Source organism: Stomoxys calcitrans, chromosome 3 (assembly GCF_963082655.1).
Source record: "Stomoxys calcitrans chromosome 3, idStoCalc2.1, whole genome shotgun sequence".
In the NCBI taxonomy this organism is placed as follows: domain Eukaryota; kingdom Metazoa; phylum Arthropoda; class Insecta; order Diptera; family Muscidae; genus Stomoxys; species Stomoxys calcitrans.
The window spans coordinates 126,601,010-126,625,070 of NC_081554.1; the positions used below are offsets into that span (position 1 = coordinate 126,601,010).

At 40.6% G+C, this 24,061-nt stretch overlaps 1 protein-coding gene across 6 annotated transcripts in view; it reads right to left on the minus strand.

Annotated features, from left to right (window-relative positions):
• LOC106089377 (uncharacterized) overlaps positions 1–24,061 on the minus strand; it is a 126,335-nt gene that overhangs the window by 92,924 nt on the left and 9,350 nt on the right. The window contains exons 1-3 of one of the 6 annotated variants that reach the window (XM_059365127.1): positions 11,014–11,380; positions 10,716–10,921; positions 10,324–10,627 (exon numbers count right to left, since the gene is read on the minus strand). The exons of 1 other annotated variant lie outside the window; for it this stretch is intronic. The gene's annotated coding sequence lies outside the window, so the exon portion shown is untranslated. Of the gene's footprint in view, positions 1–10,323; positions 10,922–11,013; positions 11,381–24,061 lie in introns of those variants that run through there. 4 more of the 6 variants (XM_059365125.1, XR_009397666.1, XR_009397665.1 and 1 more) reach the window with 4 other exon arrangements.

The following is a 24,061-nucleotide window of genomic DNA, read 5'->3' on the forward strand; positions in this document are numbered from 1 at the left end:
TATCCGATCAGAATGAAATTTTGCACGACGTGTTTTGTTATGATATCCAACAACTGTGCTAAGTATGGTTCAAATCGGTCCATAACCTGATATAGCTGCCATATAAACCGATCTTGGGTCTTGACTTCTTGAGCCTCTGGAGTGCGCAATTCTTATCCGATTGAAATGAAATTTAGCACGACGTGTTTTGTTATGATATCCAACAACTGTGTTGGGTATGGTTCAAATCGGTTCATAACCTGATATAGCTGCCATATAAACCGATCTGGGCTCTTGACTTCTTGAGCCTCTAGAGTGCGCAATTCTTATTCGATTGGAATGAAATTTTGCACGACGTGTTTTGTTATGATATCCAACAACTGTGCCAAGTATGGTTCAAATCGGTTCATAACCTGATATAGCTGCCATATAAACCGATCTTGGGTCTTGACTTTTTGACCCTCTAGAGTGCGCAATTCTTATCCGATTGGAATGAAATTTTGCACGACGTGTTTTATTATGATATGCAACAACTGTGTTGGGTATGGTTCAAATCGGTTCATAACCTGATATAGCTGCCATATAAACCGATCTGGGCTCTTGACTTCTTGAGCCTCTAGAGTGCGCAATTCTTATTCGATTGGAATGAAATTTTGCACGACGTGTTTTGTTATGATATCCAACAACTGTGCCAAGTATGGTTCAAATCGGTTCATAACCTGATATAGCTGCCATATAAACCGATCTTGGGTCTTGACTTTTTGACCCTCTAGAGGTCGCAATTATTATCCGATTTGTCTGAAATTTTGTACGACGGATTCTCTCATGACCATCAACATAAATGTTTATTATGGTCTGAATCGGTCTATAGCCCGATACAGCTCCCATATAAATCGATCTCTCTATTTTACTTCATGAGCCCCCAAAGGGCGCAATTCTTATTTGAATTGGCTGACAGTTTACACAGGTCTCCAACATATAATTTAATTGTGGTCCAAACCGGACCATATCTTGATATCGCTCTAATAGAAGAGCAAATCTTTTCTTATATCTTCTTTTTGCCCAAGAAGAGATGCCCAAGAAGAGATTTTGCCAAAAATCTAAACGGCAAACGCTTCTAAAGACAAATGTGATTTTTTATACCCTCCACCATAGGATGGGGGGTATACTAATTTCGTCATTCCGCGGGCAGTCAGCAATTTTCGAGAGGAGAGTCTCAGTGAGGAGTCAGGTGGCACTGGCTCTTTACTAAATTCTGAGTGCCAATGATACTCGAGATGACAAGTCGAGTTATTGGCGCCTTCAAATAACCAATGGTCAACATCAGCGTCTGTTCCCAGGTTAGGGGCAGCTGGCGGCGAGCGTCGGATCTTGGAGCAAGCGGCTCGCCACAACGAGGGATACATGCAATCCCACAAACCCATGCGGTTGGGGCGCTGGGCCAGTAACCCGCCCCCAGAAAATATAGAACTACTATGAAAAACAAAGGAATAGTAAAAACGGACCCCCCCAACGTTGACGACCCACGCAAACGAAAAAAGGACCATGATTTGCGGATCTGCACCTGAAATGTCCACACTCTTTATAGAGAAGGTGCAGTATACGCGCTGGCGGATGTATTAGAGAAGTACAAGGCAGACATAACCGCCTTACAGGAAGTGCGATGGACTGGGAATGGCGTCACTACAACACCAAACGGTGACGAACTATACTATAGCTGCCATAACACGAGGCATGAATTTGGCTGCGGATTTGTGGTTAGTCGGAGACCGAAACACCTTGTCTCCAGCTTTACTCCGGTAGATGAGAGGCTAGCCACAATCCGCATAAAAGCCAAATTCTTCAACATCAGTCTTATATGTGCCCATGCCCCTACGGAAGACAAAGACGAGCAGACCAAGGATATTTTCTACGAGCGCCTAGAGAGAGAATATGACCGCTGCCCCGCCCATGATATTAAAATCGTTCTGGGAGATTTTAATGCGAAAATAGGGAAGGAAGAAATTTTTGGTCCAACAGTCGGAAAGTTTAGCCTCCACGAGATAACGTCCAGTAATGGGTTGAGGCTGATAGATTTCGCCGCGGCAAAAAACATGGTAGTTAGTAGCACCAGATTTCAACATAAAAATATCCACAAAGCCACATGGCTGTCACCCGATCAAAACACGAGAAACCAAATTGATCACGTTGTGATAGATGGAAGGCATTCATCCAGCGTGTTAGATGTACGATCGATCCGTGGAGCGAATATAGATTCGGATCATTACCTTGTTGCAGCAAAGGTTCGCACCCGTTTGAACATGACGAGGAAAGTACGATCTGACACTGCACGGAAGCTGGACATTGAAAAGCTGCAGACACAACAAATGGCAGCGGCATACTCCACTCGACTCCTTGTTCCGATGGAAAATGCCGCGAAATCCGTACTTGAGTACCGCCTCCTCCAAAAAACCCATGGTGAAATTTTGCACGACGTGTTTTGTTAAGATATTCAACAACTGTGCCAAGTTTGGTTCAAATCGGTTCATAACCTGATATAGCTGCCATATAAACCGATCTGGGGTCTTGACTTCTTGAGCCTCTAGAGTGCGCAATTCTTATCCGATTGGAATGAAATTTTGCACGACGTGTTTTATTATGATATGCAACAACTGTGTTGGGTATGGTTCAAATCGGTTCATAACCTGATATAGCTGCCATATAAACCGATCTGGGCTCTTGACTTCTTGAGCCTCTAGAGTGCGCAATTCTTATTCGATTGGAATGAAATTTTGCACGACGTGTTTTGTTATGATATCCAACAACTGTGCCAAGTATGGTTCAAATCGGTTCATAACCTGATATAGCTGCCATATAAACCGATCTGGGATCTTGACTTTTTGACCCTCTAGAGGTCGCAATTATTATCCGATTTGTCTGAAATTTTGTACGACGGATTCTCTCATGACCATCAACATAAATGTTTATTATGGTCTGAATCGGTCTATAGCCCGATACAGCTCCCATATAAATCGATCTCTCTATTTTACTTCATGAGCCCCCAAAGGGCGCAATTCTTATTTGAATTGGCTGACAGTTTACACAGGTCTCCAACATATAATTTAATTGTGGTCCAAACCGGACCATATCTTGATATCGCTCTAATAGAAGAGCAAATCTTTTCTTATATCTTCTTTTTGCCCAAGAAGAGATGCCCAAGAAGAGATTTTGCCAAAAATCTAAACGGCAAACGCTTCTAAAGACAAATGTGATTTTTTATACCCTCCACCATAGGATGGGGGGTATACTAATTTCGTCATTCTGTTTGTAACTACTCGAAATATTCGTCTGAGACCCCATAAAGTATATATATTATTGATCGTCGCGACATTTTATGTCGATCTAGCCATGTCCGTCCGTCTGTCTGTCGAAAGCACGCTAACTTCCGAAGGAGTAAAGCTAGCCGCTTGAAATTTTGCACAAATACTTCTTATTAGTGTAGGTCGGTTGGTATTGTAAATGGGCCATATCGGTCCATGTTTTGATATAGCTGCCATATAAACCGATCTTGGGTCTTGATTTTTGAGCCTCTAGAGTGCGCAATTCTTATCCGATTGGGATGAAATTTTGCACGACGTATATTGTTATGATATCCAACAACTGTGCCAAGTATTGTTCACATCGGTCCATAACCTGATATAGCTGCCATATAAACCGATCTTGGGTCTTGACTTCTTGAGCCTCTAGAGTGCGCAATTCTCATCCGATTTGACTGAAATTTTGCATATAGTGTTTTAGTATCACTTCTAACAACTGTGCTAAGTATTGTTCAATTCGGTCCATTACCTGGAATAGCTGTCATATAAACCGATCTTGGGTCTTGACTTCTTGAGCCTCTAGAGTGCGCAATTCTTATCCGATTAGAATGAAATTTTGCACCACGTGTTTTGTTATGATATCCAACAAATGTGCCAAGTATGGTTCAAATCGGTTCATAACCTGATGTAGCTGCCATATAAACCGATCTTGGGTCTTGACTTCTTGGGCCTCTAAAGAGCGCAATTCTTATCCGCAATTCTTGCCTGAAATTTTGTACGACGGATTCTCTCATGACCATCAATATACGTGTTTATTATGGTCTGAATCGGTCTATAGCCCGATACAGCTCCGATATAAATCGATCTCTCTATTTTACTCTTTGAGCCCCCAAAGGGTGCAATTCTTATTCGAATTGGCTGACATTTTACACAGGTCTCCAACATATAATTTAGTTGTGGTCTAAACCGGATCATATCTTGATATCACTCTAATAGCAGAGCAAATCTTTTCTTATAAAATTTTTTGCCTAAGAAGAGATGCCGGGAAAAGAACTGACTAATGCGCTCCATGGTGGAGGGTATATAAGATTCGGCCCGGCCGAACTTAGCACGCTTTTACTTGTTTACACTTTTTTTCTAAAGCAAGCTAAAAGTAACAGCTGATAACTGATAGAAGAAAGATTGCAATTACCGAGTCACAAGCTGTGAAAAAATTTGTCAACGTCGACTATATGAAAAATTCGCAATTACTTTTTGGGCAACCCAACATATGTATCGCCCGATTTCCACTTAAATGACAGTAGTAACTGCAATTTTCAACCGATCTGCACAAAATTTGGCACGAATTGTTTTGTTACAGGTCTTAACATATCTGCAAGATTTCATCAATATCGGTTAAGATTTAGATATATCTCCAATATATATGTATGGCCGATACGGGATGACTATGAGCACCACACAGGCTGGAACTTTGAGCTCCGACTTGTGTGGTGCCCATCGTTATCACGGGAAGCTTAGCTGAAAGCTACCGGGCGCGTCCACAGGTTGCGGATGGTGGAAAGCTCCGTTTTTATGCGGAGTAGCTGCAAATGCGGCCGCGGGCAGTCAGCAATTTTCGAGAGGAGAGTCTCAGTGAGGAGTCAGGTGGCACTGGCTCTTTACTAAATTCTGAGTGCCAATGATACTCGAGATGACAAGTCGAGTTATTGGCGCCTTCAAATAACCAATGGTCAACATCAGCGTCTGTTCCCAGGTTAGGGGCAGCTGGCGGCGAGCGTCGGATCTTGGAGCAAGCGGCTCGCCACAACGAGAGATACATGCAATCCCACAAACCCATGCGGTTGGGGCGCTGGGCCAGTAACCCGCCCCCAGAAAATATAGAACTACTATGAAAAACAAAGGAATAGTAAAAACGGACCCCCCCAACGTTGACGACCCACGCAAACGAAAAAAGGACCATGATTTGCGGATCTGCACCTGAAATGTCCACACTCTTTATAGAGAAGGTGCAGTATACGCGCTGGCGGATGTATTAGAGAAGTACAAGGCAGACATAACCGCCTTACAGGAAGTGCGATGGACTGGGAATGGCGTCACTACAACACCAAACGGTGACGAACTATACTATAGCTGCCATAACACGAGGCATGAATTTGGCTGCGGATTTGTGGTTAGTCGGAGACCGAAACACCTTGTCTCCAGCTTTACTCCGGTAGATGAGAGGCTAGCCACAATCCGCATAAAAGCCAAATTCTTCAACATCAGTCTTATATGTGCCCATGCCCCTACGGAAGACAAAGACGAGCAGACCAAGGATATTTTCTACGAGCGCCTAGAGAGAGAATATGACCGCTGCCCCGCCCATGATATTAAAATCGTTCTGGGAGATTTTAATGCGAAAATAGGGAAGGAAGAAATTTTTGGTCCAACAGTCGGAAAGTTTAGCCTCCACGAGATAACGTCCAGTAATGGGTTGAGGCTGATAGATTTCGCCGCGGCAAAAAACATGGTAGTTAGTAGCACCAGATTTCAACATAAAAATATCCACAAAGCCACATGGCTGTCACCCGATCAAAACACGAGAAACCAAATTGATCACGTTGTGATAGATGGAAGGCATTCATCCAGCGTGTTAGATGTACGATCGATCCGTGGAGCGAATATAGATTCGGATCATTACCTTGTTGCAGCAAAGGTTCGCACCCGTTTGAACATGACGAGGAAAGTACGATCTGACACTGCACGGAAGCTGGACATTGAAAAGCTGCAGACACAACAAATGGCAGCGGCATACTCCACTCGACTCCTTGTTCCGATGATATAATGGCGCAGTGGCAAACAATTTCCCACTCCATGGAAAATGCCGCGAAATCCGTACTTGAGTACCGCCTCCTCCAAAAAACCCATGGTACGACCAAGAGTGTCGAGATGCTACTGAAGCCAAGAATGCGGCATATAGAACAACCCTGCAATAAGTAGCAAAGCGCCAGATGAAGGAGAGGTATCGGGAGAAAAACAGAGAGGAGAAACGTCTATTCCGCAGAAAGAAAAAGGAAATGGAAAGACGTGAGTGTGAGCGAGATGTACAGGAGTCAGAATGAAGTCAGGAAATTCTACAAAAGAATTAAACATCAAACCGATTGCTTTAGTGCAGGCACATCCTCCTGCAGAGACAAAGAAGAAATCTGGTAACTGACACAGACAACATGCTGAGGATATGGAAAGAACATTTTACCCAACTGCTAGTGTCCGATGTTGGCGACGAAGAGGATACCGCAAAACCAATCCCTGATTATGGTATAGAATGTTTACCTCCTAGTCAGAATGAGGTCCAAGTAGCAGTAACCCGACTAAAGAACAACAAGGTAGCAGGAGCCGACGGGTTACCCGCTGAACTATTTAAGACCGGAGGCGACACGCTGATAAGGCGAATGCATCAGCTTATCTGCGCATACGCATACCCGATGATTGGTACCTCAGCATACTATGTCGCGTACACAAGAAAAGAGACAAGATGGAATGTGCCAACTACAGAGGAATAAGTCACCTCCTCATCGCATACTCTCGTGAAAGATTAAAACCTAAAGTCAATGAGATAATTGGGCCCTATCAATGCGGCTTTAGACCAGGTAAATCTACCCTAGACCAGATATTCACACTGCGCCAAATCCTGGAAAAGACCCGAGAAGGACAAATCAATACCTATCACCTCTTTGTTGACTACAAAGCCGCCTTCGATACTCCTTTACGTTTAATGATATTTCAAGCCTGTCATGTCTGAGTTCGGTATCCCTGCAAAATTAATAAGACTCTGCAGGATGACACTTTCTGATACGCGTTCCTCAGTAAGAATAGGAAAGAATTTCTCCGAACCATTTAATACCAAACGAGGTTTCAGATAAGGAGACAGCCTATCGTGTGATCTCTTTAATATCCTGCTGGAGAAGATTATACGAGATGCAAAAGTGAATAGATATGGCACACTAATCACAAGAGAGCACATGCTACTCGCCTATGCCGACGATATCGATATCATAGGTCGGTCACCGGAAGTAGTAACTGAAGCCTTTGAAAGAATCGAAAGAGAGTCAGTGAAAATGGGTCTGGCAGTAAATGGAGATAAGACGAAATGGATGGTTTCCACTCCAAAAAAGCCTTGCACAACCGAGCAGATAAAGAACATGGAGAAAGTTGGGAACCACAACTTTGAGATAGTCAGTAACTTTATCGGCACCGCCGTAACCGAAACGAATGACACCAGTTTTGAGATTAAGCGAAGAATAATACTGGCAAACAGATGCTACTTTGGACTAAGTAAGCAGTTTAGAAACAAGGCCACCTCTCGACAGACGAAGACTACACTTTACAAGACACTGATACTACCCGTGCTGTTATATGGTTCTGAAGCATGGGTACTTGTGAAAGCAGATGAGGCAGTGCTTGGAGTATTTGAGAGAAAGATTCTTCGTAAAATATATGGACCAGTTTGCGTTAACGGAGAATATAGGCGACGTATGAACCACGAGCTGTATGAGCTGTATGACGACGATAGCATAGTTACACGCATCAAAATACAACGGCTGCGTTGGCTAGGTCATGTTGTCAGAATGGATGAAGAAGCTCCAGCAAAGAAGTCTTTTGAAGGCAAACACGGTGGTACACGCAAACCGGGAAGACCAAAAGTCCGATGGAAAGATCAAGTTGTGGGAGACACCTCGAAACTTGGTGTCAGAGATTTTAGAATGAGCGCAGAAGATCGAGGCGCTTGGAACGCTATTCCACGTTCGGTTAGTGGAAGAAATATTCTGTCATAGCCAATTAAAGTAAGTAAAGTATATATGTATGTATGGCCCGAGTTTCACTTAAATGGCCGTAGCAACTACAATTTTCAACCGATCTGCAAAAAAATTTTCACAGGAATGTTTTACTACTGATCTTAACATATGTGCAAGATTTCATCAAAATCGGTTTAGATTTCGATATAGCTCCCATATATATGTATCGCCCGATTTCCACTTAAATGGCCGTAGTAACTACAATTTTCAAACGATCTGTTCGAAAAAAGTCGGTTCTCATTTAGATATAGCTCTCATATACCTATATCTATTGCCCGAATTTATAATTGTAGGGTAGGTGTGGGGTATTATATAGTCGGCTCCGCACGACTTTAGCCTTTCATTACTGGTTTTAATTTTAAAACATTAACGGCCGTATTAAAAAAAAAATTAATAATGCCTTTATATAGTTGGTGTAATGGATAAGATAAGTTGGAATGCCATAGCGACGATTGGCATGAATATCTTCTCAGACAGCCAGGCAGCCATTAAATCTCTGGGGAGCATATTTCTGAATTCATAAACCGCCTTCGACTGTCGCTTATATCTCAACTAGATGGCTAAACTTATCAAAGTTCACTTGTTCTGGGTGCCGGACCACAGATATATCCTGGGGAATTGTAGAGCAGACGAGATTTCAAGATCTTTGATGTACCTTACACATTTCAGAGGAACTGGATTCTGTGGGTATGCCTCTAGCAACATGTAAGCTAAGTCTTCAGGATAAGACCCGAAGAGCAACAAATGTCAGATGGATGCAAAGAGGGGGTTGTGAACACTCCTAAATAATGTGGCCCAATCTAGGATAGAAGAGGTTTGCCGCTTTGCTGTCGTTGGCTAGAACAGACGTCTCAGTCATTGTGCCCGCCATGACGGGTCACTATCTGATCGGAAATCATGCTGACGACTGAAGGTTACAAGTAACGACTTCTGGAGAGGCTATAGGGACGTCGAAGAAGAAGAGACTATTGAACATCTGCTGTGTGTGTATCCCGCATTTGCAGTCATAATGATTTCCACATTCCTTGAGAACTTGTCCGATTTAGCAAGTTGTTGGACTGGACTGGTGTAACGGTAGGAGCTGGAAGGCATCTTCCTTCTACTGTTGCTGTAGTATCGCAATAGACGAAAAGGTCTAATTGATTCCAATGACAAACTGCCACATAATCCTATCCTAACCTAACCATCAGAGAATGGACAGTATACAGAACTCTTCATTCTGCTTGCAACAACTTTCGATATGCGAACCTATGTATATAATTAATGTATGTATATTCTCGGTCTTAAATCGTCATTCTGTTTTAACTGAAGGACATATTGATCTGCGACCCTACAAAATATATATATTCTTGCTGTCACAAATCTTCATCAATACAAGGAATTAATTGAGGCTTTTTGTTTTCGTGTCAATTACATATTGTTTTTAGGGGAAAAGTGATAGAACACACACATATGTTAGGTGTATTCGAAGACCTATATCAAAATAGAAGGCAAACCTTTCTTTGGAATTTTTTGACCTGCTACAACCCCACCGTAGCGCAGAGGTTAGCATGTTCGCCCATGACGCTGAATGCCTGGGTTCGAATCCTGGCGAGACCATCAGAAAAAAATTTCAGCGGTGGTTTTCCACTCCTAATGCTGGCAACATTTGTTAGATACTATGCCGTGTAAAACTTTTTTCCAAAGAGATGTCGCACTGCGGCACGCCGTTCGGACTCGGCTATTAAAAGGAGGCCCCTTATCATTGCGCTTCAAACTTTAAAAGTTCGGACTGCACTCATTGATATGTGAGAAGTTTGCCCCTGTTCCTTAGCGGAATGTTCATGGGCAAAATTTGCATTTTACAACCCCATTTTAAATTAGTTCATAACCTTTTTTTTGAAGAAACGACGAAGATAAAAAATCCCAAAATAAGACACAAAAGACTTAAGAGTTCTCCATAGGCACTTAATACCTAAAGTCGAATAAGAAGACAAATGTTCAGAATAGAAGAAATTGCCCCGTTTAAGGTTACTTCGCGATGTAAAGATTCGCCTTTACTTTCAAACCCCATTCACATTTTCTTGTCATCTTTGAATGTTTCTTTTACACTCCTAATGGATGCATTAATTTTAACTAAAAAAAAACTAATAATTTTCCAAAGAAAAAACACCACAAGGCAGCAATACTTAAGCTAGTGTATGTATTGAATTATAGTAAAGTATCAAACTTACCTTGAAGAAAAGATGTTTATCCTGCCGTGTGTTTTTCGCTTGATGTTGTTGCTTCTTGTGGTATGTTTTGATGGTCGGTTTGTTTTGGGCTGTGTTCTGGTTTGTAATTCAAGAGTATTTGCAGGCCCGGATAATGTGTTTGCTGTATTCGTGTTCTTTTAAAAATCTCGCTTTTAAAGAGTTGTTTATTGTTGGTCGATATGGGGAGTGCTTTTTGGGTTGGTTGATTTGGTTTGGTTTAGTGGGTCGGTCGTCGGTCTGGTATACGCACACAAATGTTCTGGCTAACAAAATTGTGAACTGACTTTTAAGAAATGAAACAAACAAAGCAAAAAGAAGTGATGATGTGCAAAGTCGTAAAGTTGTGTATGTGAATTTCAAATATCTACGACTTTTCTCAAGATGGGGAGCAGCAGCAGCCGATACAGGAAGACGAAGAGGTGAAATATTCTGGCATTCCCATACATTCATATACACCCATAGGCACACACAGAAACATACATACGGCGGTTACAATTTCATCGGAAAAATAATATTTGTTCGACTCCTTGAATCCTTGAAAGAAAAAAATACACCAGCACACACACACAATACTAACCTACGAGGAACATAAATAAGATATCAAACCAAGAGCCAAGACATTTTTGTTAAAGATTTCGGCAATTTCGTAATATTTTACAAGGCGCTTACTTTGGAGTACACGAGATAGGGAGAAAAATCCAACCAATGACTGTGATATTGGATTTTAGGGACTAGAGTGTTGCAGGCATTTGTTTTAGATAAAGGCACACATTACAGATTTATTTGATTTTGCTCCCCTTTTTTCGTCGGGGACTGGTTATTACTTGTCGCGGAGGGAGTAGTTGCTCGATTAACAGTAATATTTCAATAGTAAAAAAAATATTTCAGCAATTTTTCAATTTGACAATATTTGCACTGCCAAGTAAATTTGGGGGGACATGGCAAACACTTAGTCAATTTTTTCTGAAACGCATAGAGACACACGCACACACACTCACTGTCAACGACACAATGAAAAACAAGGAATTTTGCACGGTATTTTTCTTGTTGTTTTTGTATTCAAAACACGGCGGCAGCGGCGGCACAGCAGTTAACAAATGACATGACTCAAAAGGACTACGCGGAAGACTGAAAAGCAAAGTTGAAAATATTCCCCATATACAGCCGCCGCTGAAGCAGCAAGCAAGCACAAGTGAATTAAACAGAGCTGCTCCTTGATGATTGCGTTGGCTTTTCCACCCCATACACATGGCTTTCTGCTCCAATATTTTTGCCGTCTTTGTGTGCTGTTGTTGTTTCAGCCAGTTCCCTAAATCATGTGTGGGGAAAAGCTTTAATTTTGTGGTGAGTTTTGTGTTGCCAGATGTTCAACTTTGCACAACTGCCGCTTGCTGAAGTGTCACTGGTGGCTGTTATATACAGTGTTGACATTTCATGCATCGTGATGCCCTCAGTAACGGTATATAGCAATATTTATACCCTACACCACTACTGTGGTTCAGGGAATTATAACATAGTGAATTTGTTTTTAACACCCCGAAGGAAGAGAGATAAACCCATTGATAAGCATACCTATCGACTCAGAATAGCTTTCTGATTTGATTTAACTAGTCCCTCTGTCTGTCTGTTAATTTGTGTACAAAGTACAGGTAGCAATTTTCAACCGATCGTCTTCAAATATGGCACTAGTTTTTTCTTGGACCTAGAGACAAAGCTTATTGAAATTGGAAAAAATCGATTCCGATTTGGATGTAGCTCCCATACATATGATCGTGTGAATTGGACTAAAATTGCAATTATATCGTCATTTATAAACCGATTCTCACGAAATTTTGCACTAGTGATTTTCTTACAAGTCGCGATTTTGTAATTTGTGAATTTTATAGAAATCGGTTCAGATTTGCATATAGGTCCCACATATATACCTACATATGTTCTTCACTAAATTTGGCACGAAGGTTTCTCTTATAACTCTTCTGATGACTGATGAATTTCATAGAAATTTGTTCAGTTTTAGATATAGCTCCCATATATATGCATCTCCCGATTTTCACTTTTAAGGCCTTTGCTAACCCATTTTTCAATCGATCTTCTCAAAAATTTGCACAACGATTTACTCTATGGCCCCTATAAAATGTACGTATTTTGATCGCAACTCTAAATATAAAATTTAAGCAAATTTTAAATTCGACGATTTGTCCTGTATATCCAATGTGGTGTAGGATATCAAAAGGTCGGCTTCGCCCGACTTTAGCCCGCCCTAATATGTGTTTTAATAAAACTCACAGAACAATTTACTCACTAAAGGGTTGATTTTACAAGATCAACTTTCCAATAGAATAATACTGAAAGACTAACAATAAAATTTAAGACGGCTTTAAGATATATATATATTTTTTATGAAATAATGGTTAGTTTTGGATTAAACACAGGTCCTATCATGAGAACATAGCGATGTAATTTTCAAATAATTTTTTGATCATAACCGTGAACATATCACGTATCTCTGACATACAAACGTAATCCAATTTTAAAGTGTTACACAATACACAATTTAACAAGACCGATATAGATTTTATTATATTTACAAATATATATTCTACACAAATATAGCAAAAACTATTTAGATCAATATCTTTTCTGTGAGTTCCTATCGAGTTCCTTTAGTGTAAAAAAACGTAATCAGTAAGGAAAGGCAAAAGTCGGGCGGAGCCTACTATATAACACCCTACACCACTGAGTCTACATACTACTTTCAATACATGTCGAAATCAAGTCATGCTTTTATTTTGCATACCTATTGAAATATCGAATAGGACCTTGTATGATTTTCTTAAGATAGGATTATAATATCCTGTACCACAGTGGTGGTGTAGTCGAAGTCGGAGTCGAGATAATTTGTTGACTCCGACTCCGGACAAATTGGAACAAAATGTTTCAACAAAAAATTTAAATTCTACAATCTTTTTAGAATAAACAAGTAAAAGCGTGCTAAGTTCGGCCGGGCCGAATCTTATATACCCTCCACCATGGATCGCATTTGTCGAGTTCTTTTTCCGGCATCTCTTCTTAGGCAAAAAAGGATATAAGAAAAGATTTGCCTGCTATTAGAGCGATATCAAGATATGGTCCGGTTTGGACCACAATTAAATTATATGTTGGAGACCTGTGTAAAATGTCAGCCAATTCGAATAAGAATTGCGCCCTTTGGGGGCTCAAGAGTAAAATAGGGAGATCGATTTATATGGGAGCTATAGACCGATTCGGACCATAATAAACATGTATGTTGATGGTTATGAGAGAATCCGTCGTACAAAATTTCAGGCAAATCGGATAATAATTGCGACCTCTAGAGGCTCAAGAAGGGAAGATCCCAGATCGGTTTATATGGCAGCTATATCAGGTTATGAACCAATTTGAACCTTATTTGACGCAGTTGTTGAAAGTAAGAATAAAATACGTCATGCAAAATTTCAGACAAATCGGATAGGAATTGCGCCCTCTAGAAGCTCAAGAAGTCAAGTCCCCAGATCTGTTTATATGACAGCTTTATCAGGTTATGAACCGATTTGAACCATACTTGGCACAGGATAAGAATTGCGCACTCTAGAGGCTCAAGAAGTTAAGACCCAAGATCGGTTTATATGGCAGCTATATTAGGTTATGGACCGATTTGAACCATACTTGGCACAGTTGTTGGATATCATAACAAAACACATCGCGCAAAATTTCATTCCAATCGGATAAGAATTGCGCACTCTGGAGGCTCAAGAAGTCAAGACCCAAGATCGGTTTATATGGCAGCTATATTAAAACATGGACCGATATGGTCAATTTACAATACCAACAGACCTACACTAATAACAAGTATTTGTGCAAAATCGGCTAGCTTTACTCCTTCGGAAGTTAGCGTGCTTTCGACAGACAGACGGACGGACGAACATGGCTAGATCGACATAAAATGTCACGACGATCAAGAATATATATACTTTATGGGGTCTTAGACAAATATTTCGAGTAGTTACAAATAGAATGACGAAATTAGTATACCCCCCATCCTATGGTGGAGGGTATAAAAAGCAAATGTTGATATTTTTATACGTCGAGACCAGATAAGTACTTATTTTCTTACTTTAATTGGCTATGACAAAACATTTGTTCCACTAGCCGACCGTAGAATAGCATTCCAAGCGCCACCACTTGATCTTTCCATCGAGCTTTTGATCTTCCTGGCTTGCGTGTACCACCGTGTTTGCCTTCAAAAGTCTTCTTTGCTGGAGCTTCTTCATCCATTCTGACAAAATGAACTAGCCAACGCAGCCGTTGTATTTTAATGCGTGTAACTATGCTATCGTTGTCATACAGCTCGTGGTTCATACGTCGCCTATATTCTCCATTAAGGCAAACTAGCCCATATATTTTACGAAGAATCTTTCTATCAAATACTCCAAGCACTGCCTTATCTGCTTCCACAAGTACTCATATTTTAGAACCATATAACAGAAAGGGTTGTATCAGTATCTTGTATAGTGTAATCTTCGTCTGTCGAGAGGTGGCCTTGTTTCTAAACTGCTTACTTAGTCCAAAGTAGCACCTGTTTGCCAGTATTATTCTTCGCTTTATGTCAAAACTGGTGTCATTAGTTTCGGTTACGGCAGTGCCGAGGTAGATAAAGTTACTGACTATCTCAAAGTTGTGGTTCCCAACTTTCGCCAGCTCGGTTGTACAGGGTGTTTTGGAAGTTGCAACCATCTATTTCGTCTTACCTCCATTAACTGCCAGATCCATTTTCACTGACCCTCTTTCGATTCTTTCAAAGGCTTCAGTTACTACTTCCGGTGACCGACCTATGATGTCGATGTCGTCGGCATAGGCGAGTAGCATGTGTTCTCTTGTGATTAGTGTGCCATATCTATGCACATATGTATCTCCAGCAGGATATTAAAGATATCACACGATAGGCTGTCTCCTTGTCCGAAACCTCGTTTGGTATTAAATGGTTCGGAGAGGTTCTTTCCTATTCTTACTGAGGAACGCGTATCAGCAAGTGTCATCCTGCAGAGTCTTATTAATTTTGCAGGAATACCAAACTAAACTCAGACATGGCTTGAAATACCATTGAACGTAAAGGAGTATCGAAGGCAGCTTTGTAGTCAACAAAGAGATGGTAGGTGTTGATTTGTCCTTCTCGTGCATTTTCCAGTATTTGGCGCATTGTGAATATCTGATCATGGTTGGATTAACTTTAGGTTGCAATCTTTCACACAGAACGCTCGAGAATATCTTGTATGCGATGGGGAGGAGACTTATTCCGCTGTAGTTGGCACATTCCGTCTTATCTCCTTTCTTGTGGACGGGACATAGTATGCTGAGGTTCCAATCATCGGGTATGCGGGTAACTCACCGGCTTCTGCTGCCTTGTTGTTCTTTAGTCGGGTCACTGCTACCTGGACCTCATTCTAACTAGGAGGTAAACATTCTATACCATCATCATTGATTAGTTCTGCGGTATCCTCTTCGCCGCCAACGTCGGACACTAGCAGTCGTAAAATGTTCTCTAGATATCCTCAGCATGTCATCTGTGTCAGTTACCAGATTTCCTTTCCAGCCTGCAATAAAGCCATCGGTTTGGTAAAATTTCCGGACTTCATTCTGACCCCTCAATCTCAATCTCAATTCGCTCTCACTCACGCCTTTCCATTTCCTTTTTCTTTCTGCGGAATAGACGTTTCTCCTCTCTGTTTTTCTCCCGATACCTCTCCTTCATCTGGCGCGTTGCTACTGATTGCAGGGTTGCTCTATATGCCGCATTCTTGACTTCAGTAGCATCTCGACACTCTTAGTCGTACCAGGCTTCCGGTACCCAAGTACGGATTTCGCAAGATCAGATAAGTGACACACTAAAAACGCATCGATTTGGATAGGTGAAATTAGTTTCCAGTTAAAGAAGCTTTTACACGGCATGTAGATGTCTTATGACATGTCACTCTTCGTATTCACATGTAATTGAAAATGTCAAAATTGTCAATTTACATACGATTCAACATTTTTACTATCAGACCTGTATGTTATTTTCTTATGACATATCCTAAAAATTTCAACAAAAGCTGAAATATTTATGCGTTAAAGTTGTTAGAAAGCTGGTTAAATACAGCTGATTTCTTTATGTTTTTGTCAGAAGGAATATGGCGCACTATAATCGAAAAAAAATGGCATGTGCTATTTTGAAAAGTGATTTTCATATGTTAGTTTCGTTTGTATCACACGACATGTGCAACTCAACATGTGCTAAATTTGACATTTCATAATACAACTGCCGTGTAATAGAGCCCGAATTTTTACGACAACGTTCTAATTATATATGAAACAACTTGAGTTGGAAAAGAACAATGCTCAGTAGACATTTTTGTACATTTAATTTATGAAGTGAATTTATCACTAAAGCGGGGTTTTTCACTAAAGCTTATTACAGTTATACGGTTTCGAAGTACTGCTAGACAGTTGTATTAAATTTTGCTGTTTTCAATTTAAGCTCAAGGTCTATTTGTTTTTATTAAAATTATTTGTCGATATTTCGCATATGGAAATCGCATTTTGTTTCTCATTTAGATTCATCATATCTTGAAAATGCATTCCATTGAAATATAAAATATTGGTAAAGAAATTAAATAAAAAACAGAAAGACCCCAAGCTAGAATTGAAAAAAAGACATAAATTAAAAATAAAACTGTCAAAATTTCGGCGAATTTTTCTTATAGAAACTTTTATCGAAAAATTGTTGTTTAGAGAAAATGTTATTGATGTGTTGTTTTTAAAGAAACTGTTAAAAGTTTTTCCACAAAAAATGTTATTTAAAAAAAAAAATAAAATTTTGTCTTCAAGAAATGCCGCTTGATGTATAGTATCGGTTATATATCGGCTAAATGCCATTTAGAAAACAAACTTGTCTTCCAAAAAATTAAAAAAAAAATATTATTATACTAAAACTGAACCGATTTCTATAACATTCATCAGTGATCAGAAGAGTCATTAGAGAAGCCTTCGTGCCCAATTTCTTGAGGGTCGGTTGTCAAATCACCAAAATATAGCAGTATTGGGTAAAAACGGACGAACATATTTACAGGAGCTACATCTATATACATAAAAGAAACTCTCGAACCAAAGTTTGTAAAGATCGGTTAGTAAATGATCAAATTATTGCAATATAAGTCAAAATCGGACGTAAATATATATGGGAACTATATCTAAATCTAAACCGATTTCTATGAAATTCAGAAATTCAAGAGCGTTGCCGGAAGTCGAAAGAAAATCCTTTGAGTCAAATTTCGTGAGAATCGGTTAGCAAATGACACCAATATTGCAATATTAATTCAAATCGGACAAATATATATGGGGGAGCTATGTCTAAATCTAGTCCGATTTCGTCCAAAATCCGTTTGTTTTGTGGTAGATATAGAAATAAGCTACTTACAAAATCCTTAGTTGTTTTCAATACCACTGCCCTAAGTTGGTTCATGTCTGGTATTGTGTCTCCTACAAAGTGCCGGTATCTGTTAGAAGCGAAAGCCGGGCAATGACAAAGGAAATGCACCAACGTCTCATCATCTTCCCCGCATGCCTCACACATACTATCACTTGCCACACCGATTTTACATAAGTGAGCTCGTAGTCTTTTGTGTCCCGTTATGATACCAATAGCTATACTGACCTCCTTCTTGCTTCCTTACAGTAATAGTCTCGTATTCTCGCGACCTGGATCCCCCCATAGGATTTTCGCCGTCCTACCGACCGTTTCGCTGTTCCACAATGTTGCATGCGCATTCGTCGCCCACTCCCTTAACTCGGACTACGTCGGCCAAAAAGGCTTCAGGTTAACCAAGTTTATTGACGGCAGTCCTCTGGCCTTCACCTCCAAATCGTCTGCCTTTCATTTATCCTGACTCCGTTATGACCCGGCAACCAAACGATGCGGATTTTGCCATCCTCAGAAAAGGTGTTGCCCCTATAACAATTTTACTGTCGGTAAAAATGTTCACACTCGACGTCCTTGCGTTAGCACGCATTCCGTGATCGCCCGAATCTCCGCCAGCAGGACCGAATTATGGTCAGGCAGTCTAAAACAGATCTCAGTACCTGGGTTCTCAATGTAAACCCCCAGGCCCACTCTGTCCTCTAGCTTTGATCCATCCACGTAACATGATCTTCCAGATGGCAATACTAGAGTTCCGTCAACAAAGACTGTGCCGATGGCAGCAGTGCCTCGCACTCGACTTCAAGCTTCACCTCAGGTATCCGATCGGAAACCTCTTCCCTTCCAGGTTTCCTATCTTCGTCCCGATTATACCGCAATGATATGAGCTGCTCCCATCCGTAATCCATTCATCCATCGCCTTAAGTCTCATAGCCGCAGTGGCTGCCTCATTTTTAATCTGTATGTGAATGGGTCGATTATCTAGAAACAGTGCCCTAGTGGGCGTGGTCCTCATCGCTCCGACTATGCCAAACAACATGTTCTCTAAACCTGTTGTATGGTCTTTACACTTTGCACTTTTTCTCCATAGCAGTCCACTAAACTACTGAGGCGGAAGTAATTATTGGTCTAATCAGGCTCCTGTAGAGCCAGTGGACTATCCTCGGATTCAGACCCCATTTCGAACCTTCGGCCCGTCTACATAGTGACCAAAATCTGTGAGCCTTCTCAGTACGCTCCTGAATGTAACACTTCCAATTCAGTTTCCTGTCCAAGATCACACCTAAGTATTTGACCTTGTCAGATATAGAAATTGTTCTATTGAGGAAACGTGGTGCGTTCAATTGGCCCACATCTTCCTCGTGAACAGGCATATTTCAGTCTTCTCTAGGTTTACATTGAGCCCTCTGGGTTTAGCCCAGTCATATGCCATATGCAAGACCCTTTCGGCTTTTCTGCTTAGCTCGTTCCCATCCTAACCCCTTAGAAGTATTACAACATCGTCTGCATAGCATACGGGTTCAAATCCTTCCTCAGTCAGCATAGCCAGACGAGGCGCCAGATAGTCTGCTTCTTTCTGTAGTAACGCCGGAAATATTCCATCAAGCCCGTGTGACTTAAATGGTTTGAAGCTCCTCAAGGATTCCTTCGCCATAAATTCCGTTATTATAAACCCTCGATCAACGTCATTATTCCAAGATTCCGGTGTCTCCGTATACGAAGGGAAGTATCCTGTGGAAAATGCGTTTTCATCAAAAGCATCAACATTTCCTCCGTTGTCTCTGCTCTCACTCCCATGTCGTCTACAAAAGTTTCAGTTTGGACATGGGTTTTTGAGAGAAACCTTTTTATCTTGGCGGTGTCATTAACACTACCGACCTGTTAGCAGAAAAGCTTCCTGGAAGCAGTTTTGCCGCTCTGGTTATCTTATTATATTCCTTCAGCCGTGTGTAATACACATCCGAATAAACTTCCCCCTTTTTACAACGTACTATGTTAAAAAGTCTACGGACCTCGTTCCCAATATTGCGAAACTCCCCGGTCATCCAGAGTTTTTCTTGGGCTGATTTCCTTTCCCGAAGAGGACAACTATCTATGAAGGACCTCACCAGTGCAGTCGTAATCCTATTGACATTTTCGTCAATGTCTTCTATGCTTGGACAAGCTAAATTATCTTGCCCAAGTCTTCTTCTGAGTAGCCTTCCGAGTTGTGTCCAATTGGTTTTCAACTTATCCCGGAAGCTTATCGGATTCGGCGCTGGCCGTGCTATTCTAAACCTAATGTAGCGATGGTCAGGGAGAGAGTGTTCCATGGAGACCCTGGAAGAAATGTCTTTGCTAACAGAACTTGAATTTCGATTGGGGGTATAAGAGTGTGTTATCCACAGTGCATGCAGCTTTGCATATGTCTGCCCGGCTACAACATTTATACGATTTGACCAAGTTAACGAACTGTTAAAAATCACACCTGAATTCTTAGCACTAGACACAATGTAAATTTTCTGTTGATTTATTGTGATATCCAGGTCTCGCAAACTAAATCTTTTATTTTTGTGAATAAAAATCACTTTCGGTTTCTGGCGTTCAGAAATAAACCATTTGCTGTAGCCCACTTATAGACACAGGACAGGTGCTCGTTGAGTTTTGCAACGCATTCACTAATATTATTAACAGAGCCGCTAAGGTATAACTGAACGTCAGCAGGATTTGGCCATGGACCAGCTGGGTAGGAAGATGGTTTGCGTAGAACGAAAAAAGGAGCGGACCAATTATTGAGCCTTGTGGAACACCCTTGGGCACTAGAATTGGCTCTGATATTGAATCCCCTACGTACACAGACTGTTGCCGATTACAAAGGTATGATTGAACCAATTTGATAGAAGTTTCGCTAAAAATGGAAAAATCTTCTGAGCTTCATATATAAGTTATAATGATCAACCGAGTCGAAAGCCTTTAATCTAGTTGGACGAGAAAACTAACATTGCCATTATCATTGATTACGAAACTTCAATTAATCCACTAACGCAACTATGATGGGCACGAAACCCGGATTGTCTATCGGACAACAAAGATTCATGATGGAGATTTGTGGACATTTGTTTATGCAAAATCTTCTCGAAAACTTTCGAGAGGTAACATAATATAGAATTTGGACTGAAATGACTATTCGATTTAGGGATTGCGATTATCTTTGAAATTTTCCAAACAGTCGTATATGCACTGGAGATTAGTATTGAATTAAAGAGATGAGTAAAATCTGGTAGAAGGTAAGGAACTAATATTCTAAAGAATCTTGGGTCAATGTTATCAAGACCAATAGCATTTGACTTGACTTATCTAAAGCAATGTATAACTTCGTCGTACGATACACATCTAAACTCAAAACTGCAATCAACATTTGTGCTATCCGGAAGCCTATTAGTGTCTTGGTAAAAAGTCGAGTCTATGTCTAAGGTCGGAATATTAACAAACGTTTCATTCAATTCATTTATATCATCATGGTAATTAGAAATTGCCTTGGATTTTGCAATTCCGATATCGTTTATAACCCTCCACTTGCGTTTCGTGTCTTACGCCGAAAAATATATAGAGATGAATAATTTCGTAACTGTGCATCACTAATGAGTGCATTAACTTCATTTCTTGCCGTAAAGAATTCCTTATGAAGTTCAGGCGTTTTAAAACGCTTCCACCTGAAGTAGGCTAGGTCCCTGCTATGAATAAAATTCCCAATAGTGGAATTAAACCAAGACTTGGTATCCGATTTCTTCATCTTAGTCAGAATGGGGACTGTTGCATCATAGATACGTCCAATGTTATCTTGAAGAAAGCTACACTTCTCATCGACATTCCAATGGACTTCCTGAATCCTTTCATCTAAAGCAGAATAGTCAACATTTTTGAAGCCGCGGTACGAAAACTTCTCCACTGTCTTTGACACAGTGAAAAGATCCAGACTATTTAAATGATCTACTAAACTTTTGTAGATCAAGCAGAGAAAATAAATTAATACCATTTCGGCATAAAAGTCTTGTATCCGAATGGCAATATTTCATTCATGCAATGCGTCTCAGGACTCACTACCTAGTAATAAACAAACTATCAGCAACGGCTATGCTTTCAAAACTAATCTTCAAGGCGTATTTAATAAGGAGGGCGCATCGGCGAACTCGATATGTCAAAATTTGTAAACAAGGCGCGTAAAATTCGATTCTCCTTGACTTTTAAATTTTTCGGCAGATTAAGTTTAACCAATTAGAATGTTTAAATTTTTATTTATTTTTTGAGTCTGGCAACATTTGTCAATAAAGCAAAATTTAAGATAAAAAAATGTTCGCAACAGCCTTTAGCAATGACAACATAAGGCCGGGAAAAACGATTCCGACCATCAAGGGTCGCAAAATACTTGGTATCAAATTTGATTGCTCTTACATTTTCCCCACATAAACAGCAATTTGCAATAAAGTCAAAAGCAGAAACAAGGTCCTCAAGTCACTTGCCGGCAACACTTGTAGTGCAGACAAAGAAACCGTGTTGACCACATCAGTGGTCAGTCATACAGCGCCAGTGTGGTCTCGTCAGCTGTGTAACACGCAATGGAATAATATTCGATTCTGTCAGAATGAAGCTCTTGTAACTGCGACTGGCTGTCTCCTCAGTACTCATGTGGACTACCTCCATAAGAAACAAATATCCTACACGTGCGATGACATAATTACATGCTGTCTAAGCAGTACCTTCTGGAATGTTATGGCAGCGACCTTCCAAATCATCGTCTTATGGATAGGTATCCACCGCTTCATGATCTTGAGCGAGAGATTCTGCGCTACAAGAGAGAACCTCTAGATCAAGCGGGTCTTCACAACGGGAGCAGATGCGGTAAATAGCTACCGAATAAATGTGGTCCTTGTGGTCCGCCACCCATTGCACCTGAAGAAATTGACATCCCCCGGCAAACCAGAGTGGTTCCAGCTCAATTACGATCCGGCAGGTGCAGCCGCCTCAACTCTTACAGAGCAAGGAGTGATGCTGACATGCAGGATGTATGTCCTGAGTGCGCCCAGCCAGACCCACTCGACAGATACCCTGGGGTCTCTGTCTGCCCCAACTTAGTGGCAGAGTTCCTGGATCTGGATATTCAACAGAACCAAGCAGACGAAATATAGAACACAACACACTGCTACAACAACAACCTCACAAATAAAAGCTCAATCCCGTGCATTATAGTTCGGCCTTATGAAAAAGACATAATTAAAAGAATTTCATTTCCTTCGGAAAAATTTTGGTATCCAAATTTCGGATGGGGTACATACGGGGCCGCCCCAACCCCAAAACCTACCAAATATATATATAGTCAAATCACGACAATATGTGACTCAAATGAAAGGTATTTTAGAGTATAAAACGTATCTGATATCCAATTGTCGGACCAAGTGTATGGAGGAACATCCCAACCTCCAAAACCCCGCTAAATCGGACATATTTACTGACAATGACAATATGGGACTCAAATGAATGGTATTTGCGAGTAAAATACGAATCTGATATCAAAATGTGGGACCAAGTTTCTGAGGGTCCACCCCTTCCCCAAATTACCCTCCAAAAGGTATAAATTTACGACCATAGCAATATGGGGCTCAAATGAAAAGTCTTTAGGAGTAAAGCACGAATCTGATATTTTTTTTATTTTGTGCGGCGAATTCAGAATAGTTTTGACATCTGAAGTTCCATCAGCTATGCTGATGCGCCCACCTTATCAAATACGCCTTGCTACTCTTCATAAATATTTTTTAGTCAATAGTAATCTTATATATTTAAAAATCAATTTAAGTTTGTTTGTCTATTTGTTTATTTGTTTCTTGGTTTGTGTGTTCCTTATAGACTCAGAAACGGCTGAACCGATTTTCTTAAAAATTTTCACAGATGGTGCATAATGATCCCGTGGTGAAAATAGGGTACTACATTTTTTGATATCTGAAGGGGGAGCGGACTCTCCCCCTTACCCTAATTTTCAGAAACGCCAGATCTCAGAGATGGGTGATGCGATTTAAGCAAAATTTTGTGTGTTCTCCTATAGTAACCTACAAACAAAAATTTGGTATTCAAATTTCGGATGGGGTACCTACGAGGGGCGCCCCACCCTAAAACCTACCAAATATATATATACCAATCACGACAATTAGGGACTCAATTGAAAGGTATTTAAGATTAGAAAACGAATCTGATATCCAATTGTCGGACCAAGTG